The following is a 13,415-nucleotide window of genomic DNA, read 5'->3' as shown; positions in this document are numbered from 1 at the left end:
GAGATAAGGTAATGACTATTGTCTAGTCATGGAAGGTAGTAATTATTCAGTAGTACTCAATGCTGAAGCATTAATAAAATGACGAAGAGCATATAGTGGATTTAATGGACAGTCTCTATAAAGTTAAACAATTTATTGGAATGAAAAAAGCAGCGATAGAAGAGATTAAGATCCATCAAAAACACATAATTTAATGACTGCTTGAGGAATTCTACGTAGAAGGTTGTTACACCTATTAAAATTAATATTAGCACCAGCAAAAGTGGGGAAATAGTTTACAGTTATAATTTAACGGATATAAGTGTTGTTAGTTATAAGATCGCATCTAAGCAGATCAATTTGGTACGCCAATGGAAGTCAACTTCCGTATGGATAATAGTGAAGAAATAATTAAAGATATACATTTTAGAAAGTATATAGAGAGACCAATATAAGGCAAGCATAGAAAATTTCAAAGAAGAATCTGTGAGTAAATGGATGCTGACAGTTTTGCAACAGGAAGAAGAAAACAAAAATGTGAGTGATGATGAAAAAAAAATCATTCAGGAGTAGATAGCAGACGGTGATGACAAGCCTGATGAAAATGAACCTATGTTGTCTAAATTGGAACCAATTCTAGAAGAAAGGAAATTAGACGACCATGAGATATATATATCCTATTGTCTGTTTATTTCAAAAATGGAGCTAGTGGTGACTAATTAGTTATGATACCTCAGTAATACCAGAAGACCATGGGCTAATATAAGGCAGAAGTCGACTGGAAGGAACAAGTTAAGAAGACTGCAGTGGTGACCATTTAGTTATGATAACTCAGTGAAACCAGAAGGCCATGGACTAATGTAAGGCGGAAGTGGACTTGAAGGAGAAAGTTATGAAGAATGGTATGGTAATCGACTAGCAAATTTTAATGGATTCATGCTATTTGATAAAAACAACCCAGAGGCACGGAAGAAATTCTTTTGAAGAGAAATACATGTGTATGTTTGGCAGCCCAAGAACAAACTATATAATCGATATTAAATTGGACAGTGTTTTGGCGACTTTACAACTTTTTTACGACTTTTTTAGTTTTGTTCTGGCAATTTAAATGTACTTTTGAAATCTTTGTTTAAAATCTTAATTAGATAAGTTATATAGTACATTTAAATTTAAGGGTTTAATGGTTGCAGCCCTTCCGTGTATGCTACACCTGAGGAAGCCCCCTCCATATTGTTTTATTCGAAATGATATTACTTAATAGCATAAAAATCCTGATCTTGATATTTTGGTTAATCGCCGATTAGAATTGCAATATAATATTTTTATTAATTAATATTATTCGAATAATTACATCTAATGACCACATCGTTACTGCTTTTCAGTGGTGTTCATCCTAAACACTGTTTTATAGCAAAATTATAATTACTGGACTACTAGGTTCGTTTTCACTCTCGCACACATCTGGTGCAATTCATACTTCTATCTCACATCTTAAATATTCGTTTAATATTTTGTCGAGAACGGAAAAATAGTTACTCTACTCTAAAATTACTGTTCGACGCCTTGTCGAATAGGGAGTAGAAGATGATAATGCCAGCATAAATATGCTTTAATATAAACCCCTATGTCTATATGTCTCGCTCATTGTACCTTTCGGCCTCATAAAAATTTGAAACTCGTAGAAAAAAACTGTTAAAATTAGGTTGTACTCTCCTATTATATGTTATAATAGTTTTATTAAAAGGTTAGATGCACCTGCAAGCCATAGGGCTGATGTGTCTTCATATTTATATTGTCATATATATATGCAATTATAACTTTTTAAAATAAAATGTTCGTGCTCTCTGTTTGTTTGTTCTATTTAATGTTATAACTAAAAATAATGAGAAGGAAATTAATAGATTTCTAAATAAATGTATATCAATTTCTGTTGTTATTTTCCTTCATATGAAATATAGGTAATGTAGAACCGATTGGCGGAAGTAAGGTAATAATTAGGAACTAAAATGTCTCCAATAGACAATAATTGATAAGTGATACGTGTAAAGTGATGCATGCAATGAGGGGAATTGTTACAAACATTAGTTAAATTAATAAAACTATGCAAATGATAAACGTTCAATGATTTTGATAATTGTTAGAACCGGTTCGGTGAAGGTGATGGGCAATTAAAACACTGGATTCAACTGTATTTGTAATTGACAAACAACTCGCTTAAAGCTATAGCTCTGGTGGGGTGACTTTGACACCAGCATGTGCCGTAGCGTTGTTACAATTCTATATTTCAAAGCGACTATTGTAACATTAATTTAGGCAACCACATATTCATGGCGCATGGTGACAATTTATGCGCCGCAATCTGATTGTCTTTAAATACCGCTACATATAAACCAATCAAATGCTCCTATTTTCAATCTAGATACATACACGTTCATTTGTTAACTATAAATACTGTTAGCTGCCACTAAATAATACTGACATTCCAGTTTTTATTCTTAGTCTGTATGCATAGTGCAATTTAATAGTAGGTAGGTGATTTAATACAAAACTATCATGAATTACTCTCATGATAATAATTATATGCGTACTTCTGCGTACACATCAATTTTGAGTGAAATTTTTGAAAGCAACAGTGAAAACTTAAATCAAAATACCAGTACACCTTTGGCAAAAGAAAATGAACCTAACAAGTTTCCAAGTATTATTTAGATAGTACATCTTACTTCATGGCTACTCAAAATTTCCATTATAGATTTTAATGACCCACAAAATGATCTGAATTCCGTCAACAACATTTATAATCCATCCCAGGGCGAAAGTTCTAATCCATATCTATTTACCATGCACCAAACCGCAAACAGGTTTATTCTATATGCAGATAATCCGCTATACATATTTATTAAAGCTAAAGAGTTAAGAAATATTAGCATTAGTCAAAGTTGGAATAAATGGGTATTTTCTCCGTATACCGAAAAAAAAATTATTTACTACAGTCAGGTTGGGGTTATTCTAACAGTTTTTTTTTATTCAATAGCGTTTCAAATTATACAGTTAAATTATTTCATATTATTTATATAACAATTTACTACATTTTAGATTGGTAAACAAATTAAATTATTGTATTACGCTGAAAAGGAACAAATGATAGCTGGTATTGCAGAATATCAGGGCATGATTAAAAATCAAAATCTAAGCAAACCTACGGCCTCCATCAAGTGGATATTTAATAAGCGCATTAAACAAAAGAGAATAATGTAAGATAATTTGAAAAACAATCAGATACAGCAACATAATTTTTATTATTATTTTAATTTTTAAATTTCAAACACATCGTTAATCCTTATGATTCAGGAACGCCTATAGTGTTATCCAAAGATGGAGCTGTGATAAGGCAAGACGTCGCACAAAGCTTGATTGAAATGTTTACCGATGCAGAATGACAAGAGCAAATTTGAATTGTTATAGTGTTATATTAGTTTAGAATATTTATAACAGTTGTTTGTAATTATTATTATACATAGTAATGTAATATGACGAAATTATGTAATATAATGGTTATGGTTATTATTGTTGTATTGTTATAATTAAAATAACTAAATGACACTGTCGCTAAGTATGAATATTGTAAATAATTACCATACATATCTAGAAATATATATAGTTGCTTGATGATGTGATCTAATCATAGGTATATATAAAACTGACGAAATATAATCACCTTATTACTACTTAACTATAACAGTACCAATGCTTATTTAAGTTATATAATATCCGATTAGTAGGTGCTAATGTCTTGCTATTCAACACTCTTCGATACTATGAGGTAACGTAATTCCCTTATAAATATTACGTTATTTAAAACTTTATAGGACACCAATTTTGAGTAATAGATCAATAATCTAAAACATATCAAAAGTAATATAAGTAGTGTTAAAAATTCATTCCAAAGCTTCTACGGTTTGAACTACTTGCCTTTAGAGAAAATCTTATATCAACAGGAATCATTTAATTTCACACTCATTAAAATTATCTAAATACAAATAGTTTTATGAAATACCTAATGGTTTCTCGTTATTAAATATTATATTGCTGTTCACTTCAGGATAAACAAAATATATCGCACTAGATTATTGGTTATTGTTAGAACCGATTGTGTAGAATCGATTTGGTGAAGGTGTTTGGGCAATTAAAAGACTGGATTGAACTGAGTCACTCTCTATTTATTTCGACAAACATATCGGTCAAAGCCCCAACACAGAATGAATCAAGATGGCGGGATCTTCATGCTGCCCGGATGGCATTAGTGCGAGCATGCGCCGTAGCATTTATTATAATTTACAGGAAACTACTTTAATATCAACTATGCCATATATACACCGACAGAGGGCGATAGATGTAGGCGCATCCACCCAATTATTTATATATCCAACACTCGGCCATCCTGACTTCGCAGCGTCCTCGCAAGGCTTCACTCCAGCTGCTCTTGAACATTGTAGTTGGTGGCTTTGGTCTTTCTATAATGGAAACATAGTCTTTACTACATGATCTATTAAAATGTCTTACCTGGATGATTTTTTCCTTCATTGCTTCATTTTATAGCTTCCATGCAGTTTGTTTTATAACTTCTGTGAAGTCAATTTTATACTTTTTGGCTGAACTGCAGATGCCTTCGGTGAGGTTCAACTGCTAGACTCCATTTTAACTTCTCTGAATGGCCTGCTGCATTATGTGCTTCTTCTTCTGCTACTTTCTAACGAACCTTATAATTTATATCTTTTTGCGTTTGATATTTAGAATTTTACATCCAATAATAGTCTAAACTATTTACTTGAAATAATTACTTTGCCAATTTACACACTGTTTAATAACTTTGCACCTTTATATTCTCAAGTTCTACGTTGATCCCCAAAATTTCTTGCTTTGTTTTTTTGTTTTCCAACTAAATTTATTTTAATTGCATTTACTGCAATATTTTATAACATTTTGAAACTTTATAACCAATGAAACTATCCAACAACTACAATATTATCTTTTTCAATGTTCACCTCAACTGAACAATCAAACTCATGATCGCTGTATACTTATTATTTACTTTACCCAACTATAAACTGTTTATACTTATTGTTGTTCTGCAAACCTTTGTTGTATTTTTTTTCACACTATTCTTATCCATGTACTTCATTACTTGCTTTCTATTTTGATCATTTATTGCCTTTTGACTAAATTGTATATATCTGCCTATTTACTGGTCTGATTTCATATGACTATTGTTCTTCATCACTATGTTCTTAATAGATTTATTTTATATTCCATGTATTCATTAAAACACATACATTCATGTATTTGCGTTTAAAAGTTAATTTATTCTCTGATTAGTTGCTGCCTTTTAACAAAAGTTTTGTAAGTTATTGTTATGTTGCCTTTATTTTAATCATAAATGTTACAGAATCATATTGAATGTATGTATACACTACAAGTTTTAAATTTACAATTCCAAAATTTTAACGTATTTCCCTAGTGTAAGCGTTTACCTATGATTATATCCATGTCTAGAGAATTATTGATGAAAGTAGGTGATTTCTTGAACAGAAAAGTTGTTAATTCAGGTTAAAATCATGCATCCGATCTTCCAAAGATACAACCACTAAATTGATAATAATCTCAAGCCATATCTAAATACAAAATTCATGCAACTACAATTGGCACATTCATTAGATTTAAGAAGGTTGTTCTGCTATCTTTTTTTTATGTCGACTATATAATATTCCCTTCCAGAAAATCACCAACATTAAAAGAATTTGGCTTAGCTTACATTAGAAGAATTCAAGTTATAAAACTTTTTGTTTTGTTTAATTCTCAATTATTTAACTTATTTAATTAATTTATAGATAATTTGACAAATGAAATGTGGGTATATTGCTTTAAAGAAAATATTTTATTTTAATCATTTGCTATTTTATATATTTGTAACAAAATATAAACTATACCATTGCTGTATTTCCAATATCAATAGTCCTATTCAAGATTATTATTAAATTAGACTATCATTTCATTCCCAAAATATTTAAAATTTTCTGAACTAAACTATCTATTTGAAGGCTTTATTTGTATCCATTTATTCAAACACATTGATATGATCTGTTGTCAACCCTAATTCTGAATTAAAATTAATCAACTTCAAAATTTTGTCAAGAATGTTATTGTCTTAATGTGTCAGTATAATGTCTGAAAATTTTATAATCTTGCACTTTATAACATTTCTTTCGTCTGAAGGTTAAAAATCTGTTCTTTAAACGTTCATTTTAAAATTTTCAGAATGTATTATACTAATTAAAATGTATTGAAATTACCCAAAAATACATAGTGTTTATAGGAAATATTATCATTATGCTACAATTGAGCTTCTATTAATTAAATTTAAACAAAATGAAATTTACATTTAACTTGAAATATAGCAACATTATTATTTAACATAATTTATCCTATAACTTTATTACCTAACTTTGCTGAAATTATTTAGCGACTAATCAGATTATCGTATTAAATATGTATTTTAATGAATTATGTTTGTATTTAAATTGAATCGTCATAATTGGTATATTTGTTGACTGCAAATTATTTAGATTTTGTATAAAATAACTAAAGTCTATTGTTTCTAATTTTAACATGGAATTTAAAATAGTAATCTTGGATGTTAAAAATATCTCGATTCCCAATTTTTTTGTTATTATATACTAATTTTGGCTGATTTAATAACAATGGTTACCTTACCCCTATCTGCATCTTACAAAGTTTACTGTGGATTAATTTGCTGTTTACCGTGAGTGATCTTCAAAAATATTCTTCCAATGGTCTGCTTCTGTGAATGCTACTGGTTCCTTCTTCTCTTGTGTCCATGTAACTTTTGCATAACAGCCGATGTGTTATTTCCTAATCTCTATCTGCTTTCTATAATAATGTACTCGAAACAAAATACTAATTAGTTTTAATCCAAACTCATGTGGATTTACTACTTATACTACCAAACCAATGATTTCTAGTATTCTCTCACCTTACTAATTTTGTGCACATTAATAGGATGTCTATCTTACTTGTATCAATCTTGTGTACTGGTAATACTTAATGCTTGTGCTTGCTGCTACTGACTTGCTTCTAAAACCTGGCCATTGTTGACGTCTTTTACTGACTACATGATTGACTTTGTAACTACTTGATTTTGTTTCTGAACAGCCTGTTTGTTTATGTCCACATTGTGATGGTGCGTTTGTTGAATTTTTGCTTATTGATAGCCTGTGTGACATTCGCCATATTGGCAACATGTGTAATTCTAAAGGTTTTGTTTACTATTTTTGTTACTGTTTGATTACTACTTGATCTTCTATGATTGCGACTTTTATTGTGCTTGGCTGTTTGATGACATCCACCATATTGGCAGCATGTGTGTTTATTGAGGTTTTGTTTACTAATTTTGATACTGCTTAATTACTACTTTCATCACTACTTTGATATAAACCTTATTGGCTGTATATTTACTGCAATTTTGTTAATAGTACTTCATCTTGATGGCTCGTTTGTTGACACCCACTTTGCTAGCGGTTTGTCTACTATTCTTTATAATCTGGATAGTTGGTTTGTTGACTTTTACCTTATTACCACCTGGTGGTTAACATACATTTTGGTGTACCCCTTTTAGACGCTTATTTGTCAACATGGCAACCTGTTTGTGGCCAGTTGTCTAGTTGGCGACAGCTACTTGGTTCCCCCTAATGATGGAAGTCTGATTGCAGACGCCCATTAGGTTGCCATGGCTGTTGCTGCTGTTCTCGATGTTAGTGGTCTAATTACAGACAACTATCTTGTCGGCCTGGAAGCTAATACTCACTCTAATAATGCCCCGATTTCAAATGTCTATCTGATTGCCGTGCGTGTTGTTGGCCCCGTGTTGGTAGGCTGACTGCGGACATTCATCTGGTTGTAATGAATGATGCTGGCCCCATGTTGGTGGCCTGACTGCAGATATTCAACTGGTTCGCTTGGCTGTGTGTGTTCGCGCTGAAGTGTTGTAATTGTGGCGTGATATACTATCTGTATTGGTTGCGGATGCCTCTGTGATGGTGGTCTGACTGTAAACCTCAATCTGATTGCTGTAATTGCTGCTGTCGGCCATGGTGAAGGCCTGATGGCGGACAAACTTCTTGTTCGTCTGACTGCATGCATCCCCTGTGATGGAGGACTGGCTGCCGACATTCATGTGAATGTCGTGACTGCTATTGTCGTCCGTAGTGGAGACCTGGCAGTAGACGTTCATAGAAACGTCGCTTGCGATGGCCACCGGTTGGTTGGCCCCCCTTGCGCTGGCAGTCTGGTTGTAGACGTTCAAAGAAACATCGCTGGCGATGGCCACCGGTTGGTTGGCCCCCCTTGCGCTGGCAGTCTGGTTGTAGACGTTCATAGAAACGTCATTCGTGGCGGCAACAGGCTGGTTGACCCCTCTCTTGCAGGCAGCTTTGTTGTAGACGTTCATAGAAACGTCGCTGGCGATGGCCACCGGTTGGTTGGCCCCCCTTGCGCTGGCAGTCTGGTTGTAGACGTTCATGGAACGTCACTCGTGGTGGCAACAGGCTGGTTGACTCCCCTCTTGCAGGCAGCTTTGTTGTAGACGTTCATAGAAACGTCGCTGGCGATGGCCACCGGTTGGTTGGCCCCCCTTGCGCTGGCAGTCTGTTTGTAGACGTTCATGGAACATCACTCGTGGTGGCAACCAGTTGGTTGACCATTGGTGTCACCGGGCTTGGTGATTCTGTAGTGGTCTCTTGGCTGGGCAGCTAGTCTGCGATGGCTCCACAAGGTTGGTGGTTCGTACGTGTGGCCCCCTTGGTTGGCTGCACGTCTGCTGCGTGGCCCCTGTTTATGGACTGCCCGTTGTGGCCCCCAGGTTGGTGGGACGCTCATTGTGGACGTTCCTGGTTGACGGAACGCTCGTTGTGGCCCCCTCAGATTGACGGCCAGCTCGTTGTGGACCCCCAGGTTGGTGGGCCCCCCAGGTTGGTGGGCAGCTCGTTGTGGACCTTCTAGGTTGAAGGAACGCTCGTTGGGGACCTTCTCTGTAAGAGAAACGCTCGTTGTGGACCCCAGGCTGGTGGGCGGCTTGTTGTGGCCCCCCCCCCAGGTTAGTGAGCAGCTCGTTGTGGACCTTCTAGGTTGAAGGAACGCTCGTTGTGGACCCCAGATTGGTGGGCGGCTCGTTGTGGACCCCCCCTCAGGTTGGTGGGCAGCTCATTGTGGACCTTCCATGTTGAAGGAACGCTCGTTATGGCCCCCCGATGGTGGGCGGCTCGTGTGGACCCCCTCAGGTTGGTGGGCAGCTCGTTGTGGACCTTCCATGTTGAAGGAACGCTCGTTGTGGCCCCCAGATTGGTGGGCGGCTCGTGTGGACCCCCTCAGGTTGGTAGGCAGCTCGTTGTGGACCTTCCATGTTGAAGGAACGCTCGTTGTGGCCCCCAGGTTGGTGGGCGGCTCGTTGTGGCCCCCAGATTGGTGGGCGGCTCGTTGTGGACCCCCCTCAGGTTGGTGGGCAGCTCGTTGTGGACTTCTCGAGTTGACGTCACACCTGTTGTGCGACCGTTAGGTAGGCGGCAAGCAGGTTGCAGGGCCCTTAAAGAGCCTGTACGGTGATTGCAGACCCCAGGTAGGCGGTACGATGGTTGCACGCCCGTCAGGTAGGCGGCATGCATGTTGCGGGCCCCTTGAAGAGGCATCGCGTTGATTGCGGACCCCAGGTAGGCGGCACGCTCGTCTGGTAGGCGTCATGTCGTGGAACACCCAGGTTGGCGGATCGTTTGTCATGGCTCCCCAGATTGACGTCGACCTTGTTTACATACCTGATACTAAGTCTGCGAGCTCGTGGTGAAGTCCCAGTGGCACCCCTCTTGTTGGTGCACCTCGTACTGTCTCTCATGATGCAGGCCTAGTTGGCGCCCATCCTGTTGATGTACCCCTTCCTGTCTCTCATCGTGCAGGACTTCTAAGTGGCGTCAATCTTGTTAATATACCTGGTGTTGTCTTTCACTATAGCGAACTTGTGTAGTTCACCATGTCTGTGGCCTGCCAGTTGCGAGTTGTTGTATCACGGGTTATTGCTCTCTATGTAGACAGCTAATTTGCTGTTCCACATCATGCCGACTTGCTGGTGTACCTCATTGTCATGTCTATCGATTTGCAACAGAACCCTTGTGGAAAAAAAAACGAATGAATCAGAAAAATTTAATTTTTAAATTTATCTACTCCCTATAATAAATAGAAAGTACGTCTGTTGCACTTGAAAATGTTGTCGCTTGTAAAAAAAAAAAAATAAATAAATAAATAAATAAAATATATTTTACCAGATCCGGTCCTGTGCCATTGTGTCCAGAGGCGGACAATCAATTTGCGTCGCCTATTACCTAGAACTAATTCGCCACGCCGAATTTTTATTCAACAATTCTTTTTCAGAATTTAAAGAAAGTTCCCTTTTCATGCTACAGTGTAATTAAAATGTTTTAAATTCATACCTGCATCCTTTGTTTACGTTTCATCTATTTCGGCGCCATTTTGTGGCTTGGGTACGCGCCGATGTTTGTTTACATTATGTTATTTTCGTGTTAATGGCTAATTACTAATTAATAATCAAACTGCCCTTGTGGCGATTGATCTAAAACAATAGTGTTTTAATAATATTCCTTTGTATTACCTTGTTCGCCTCATGGATTCTAGTTTGCGTCGTTTACACACTAAACACTACTTTAAACAATCACTATAAATCACTGTGCACGCGTTGTTCTTTATCCCACTTCTGATTTGTTAGAACCGATTGTGTAGAATCGATTTGGTGAAGGTGTTTGGGCAATTAAAAGACTGGATTGAACTGAGTCACTCTCTATTTATTTCGACAAACATATCGGTCAAAGCCCCAACACAGAATGAATCAAGATGGCGGGATCTTCATGCTGCCCGGATGGCATTAGTGCGAGCATGCGCCGTAGCATTTATTATAATTTACAGGAAACAACTTTAATATCAACTATGCCATATATACACCGACAGAGGGCGTTAGATGTAGGCGCATCCACCCAATTATTTATATATCCAACATTATATTTATCAACGTAATATCGGAACTAAATATAAAGAACTCTTCTTTCAGTTACCTATATTTTGAGAAAAGAGAAAATGTTCCGGTATACATATGACTGGATATACACAAACACTATATATTATATATATCGCATAATTAATATTAATACAGGTTGAACATAAATAGCGTTTCTATTTCCATTCAAATATATTCTAAAAATATGACAGACAAGTGATCTAATTAATACAGTACAGAACTTTGCAGTGTACCGCCATCTTTCGGTATTATATATATATATATATATATATATATATATATATATATATATATATATATATATATATATATATATATATATATATATATATATATATATATATAGAAATATATATAACGTTTCTAATTCCATTCAAATTTATTCGAAAAATGCGGCAGATAATTGATCTAATTAATACGTAGTGTGCCGCCATCTATCGGAATTATTGTTTGTAGTTAATTCACATCCTATGCGAAAGATGGTCCTATAGACCGACTTCATTTTAGACGATCTCTTTACCCATTAGGCAACCTATATTCTGCGCTGTTTTTTATATTTTCTTTTAGGTCGTTTGTGCTTGTATTTTCGTATACGTTTAATAATCTGTTAAGTTTGACCAGTTTTTAATTTGTTGTAATCGCACCCGTCAAGAAGGTCACAATTCCATAACCGAAAATAACTACTAGCGTTGGAACTATCGGCTGAAAACAGTCAAAACAGTCGATAGTGGCAAACCAGTCGAAAGGTCGATAGCCAAAAAATTGCGACTGAAAATAGTAATTACTATTATCAGTCAAATGCACGCTTCGATTGATTTATTACATTCGTGATGTTAGACAAAGATGTAGGAATTCTTATCTGTGTATAATGTGAGATAGGAAAGGACGGAGATGAATGCTTGGAGCTGTTAATTTTAAATATGTTTATATTCTCCAATGGTAGTATAATCGAAGTCGGTCTTGTGGTCAGTGGGCGTTGAAATTTTCATTCGAGGAGTATTCGTCGGAGATTGGTATTCGATACAGTTGAATGCAGAAGATTTCCTTTACAGTTATGTAATCACAAAGGAACGTGTTTGGATATCGATTATAATGAAGGTTGAACAGACGTAATACAATAGTAATCTTTGGGAATGTTGTAGTTAATTATGCATCCTAATACAATTTAGATTTTCTACTATAGGCGATATCACATTTTAATTTTAATGTTGCAAAAATTGCAATTCATGTAAATTTTCTGTTCAGTGTATACTTTTTGCATTTCGATTTTGGCTGGTCGGTATTAGCAGAATATATCACCCCTGGTATCGATAAATAATTTTAGGTTTTATGTAAACTTAAAAAAAAATTGTATAAATTTAATTTGGACGGATCTATCACTATACGATAAAATTTTATTAATAATTAAATTATTTATCAAATTTAACTCCAGATAAATTTTTGATATCATAAAATTTTTTTTTATTAATTGCATCTTGCATTGGATATGCTTGATATAGTTTTAATTTGCATATTTCTTTATAGCTACTGTACTGTTGTGGTAGCTGGTGCTCAAGCAGAGTGATTATGTGCGGGATTTATACATCAGTATGTATTCCCAAACTAAAGAAAAATTGTGTGAGAGGCAGAACCTTTGGTGGAACGCTGCGAAGGAAAGTTAGAGAGCACCGCTGGTGAAAAAAAAAAGTGTGGGTGCACCCACTATAGAAATTATTTTGCAAATGCAATGAATTTTAAAAATAAATTAATTTTGCAAAAGCTCTGATCGTTTACTATACCATCATTTTCTTTCCGATTTGTCAGTTCCAGCTCTGTTGTTAACAATTGATGTTTAGGTAAATTTGATTTCAGTTTTCAATAATTATATTATTTTGATAAAATTTGATTATTTGAAATTTTTCAAAACAGATTTTTTAACGCTTGTGCTATTATTAACAATATTTTATTGATATTTAGATATATTACATTTCAGATTTCTTTTGCCATTACACTGCTATAAGGAACAATAGAATTTTAGGCTAATATTATTCAGATGTTTCAGCTCTCGTACTATTATTGATTACATTTGATCTTTAAACATATTTCATTAAATATTTTTCCAGCTTTTGTACTGATATTAAAAACAATTGATATTTAGGCCAATTGCTTTTGAGATTATCCAGCATAAAATGTACTTTTGTACTATTATTGTTAACATATACTTTTAAGCGGTCTTATTTTAGAATTTTTCAGCACTTGAATTTTTAACATATTTCATTTCAGATATTCCAACGCCATTATTAATAAT

General features: G+C 35.1%; 2 long non-coding RNA genes across 4 annotated transcripts in view; one reads left to right on the top strand and one right to left on the bottom strand.

The window, feature by feature from the left end:
* LOC143205797 (uncharacterized) overlaps positions 1-13,415 on the bottom strand; it is a 489,432-nt gene that overhangs the window by 290,380 nt on the left and 185,637 nt on the right. The window lies entirely within an intron of this gene.
* On the top strand, positions 8,815-9,418 carry LOC143205794 (uncharacterized). 3 transcript variants are annotated; one of them, XR_013007909.1, is made up of 2 exons: positions 8,815-9,006; positions 9,333-9,418. It is a non-coding gene; the product is annotated as an uncharacterized LOC143205794 (long non-coding RNA). The 3 variants fall into 3 exon arrangements; XR_013007910.1 differs by lacking the exon at positions 9,333-9,418 and adding an exon at positions 9,243-9,300; XR_013007911.1 differs by lacking the exon at positions 9,333-9,418 and adding an exon at positions 9,149-9,236.

The sequence above is a fragment of the Rhynchophorus ferrugineus genome, unplaced genomic scaffold, assembly GCF_030347505.1.
Source record: "Rhynchophorus ferrugineus isolate W39M unplaced genomic scaffold, kcgeb_rfMv2 rfM17, whole genome shotgun sequence".
Taxonomy (NCBI): Eukaryota; Metazoa; Arthropoda; class Insecta; order Coleoptera; family Curculionidae; genus Rhynchophorus; species Rhynchophorus ferrugineus.
The sequence above is the reverse complement of the archived record's forward strand: the minus strand, read 5'-3'. Positions and strand labels throughout refer to the sequence as shown.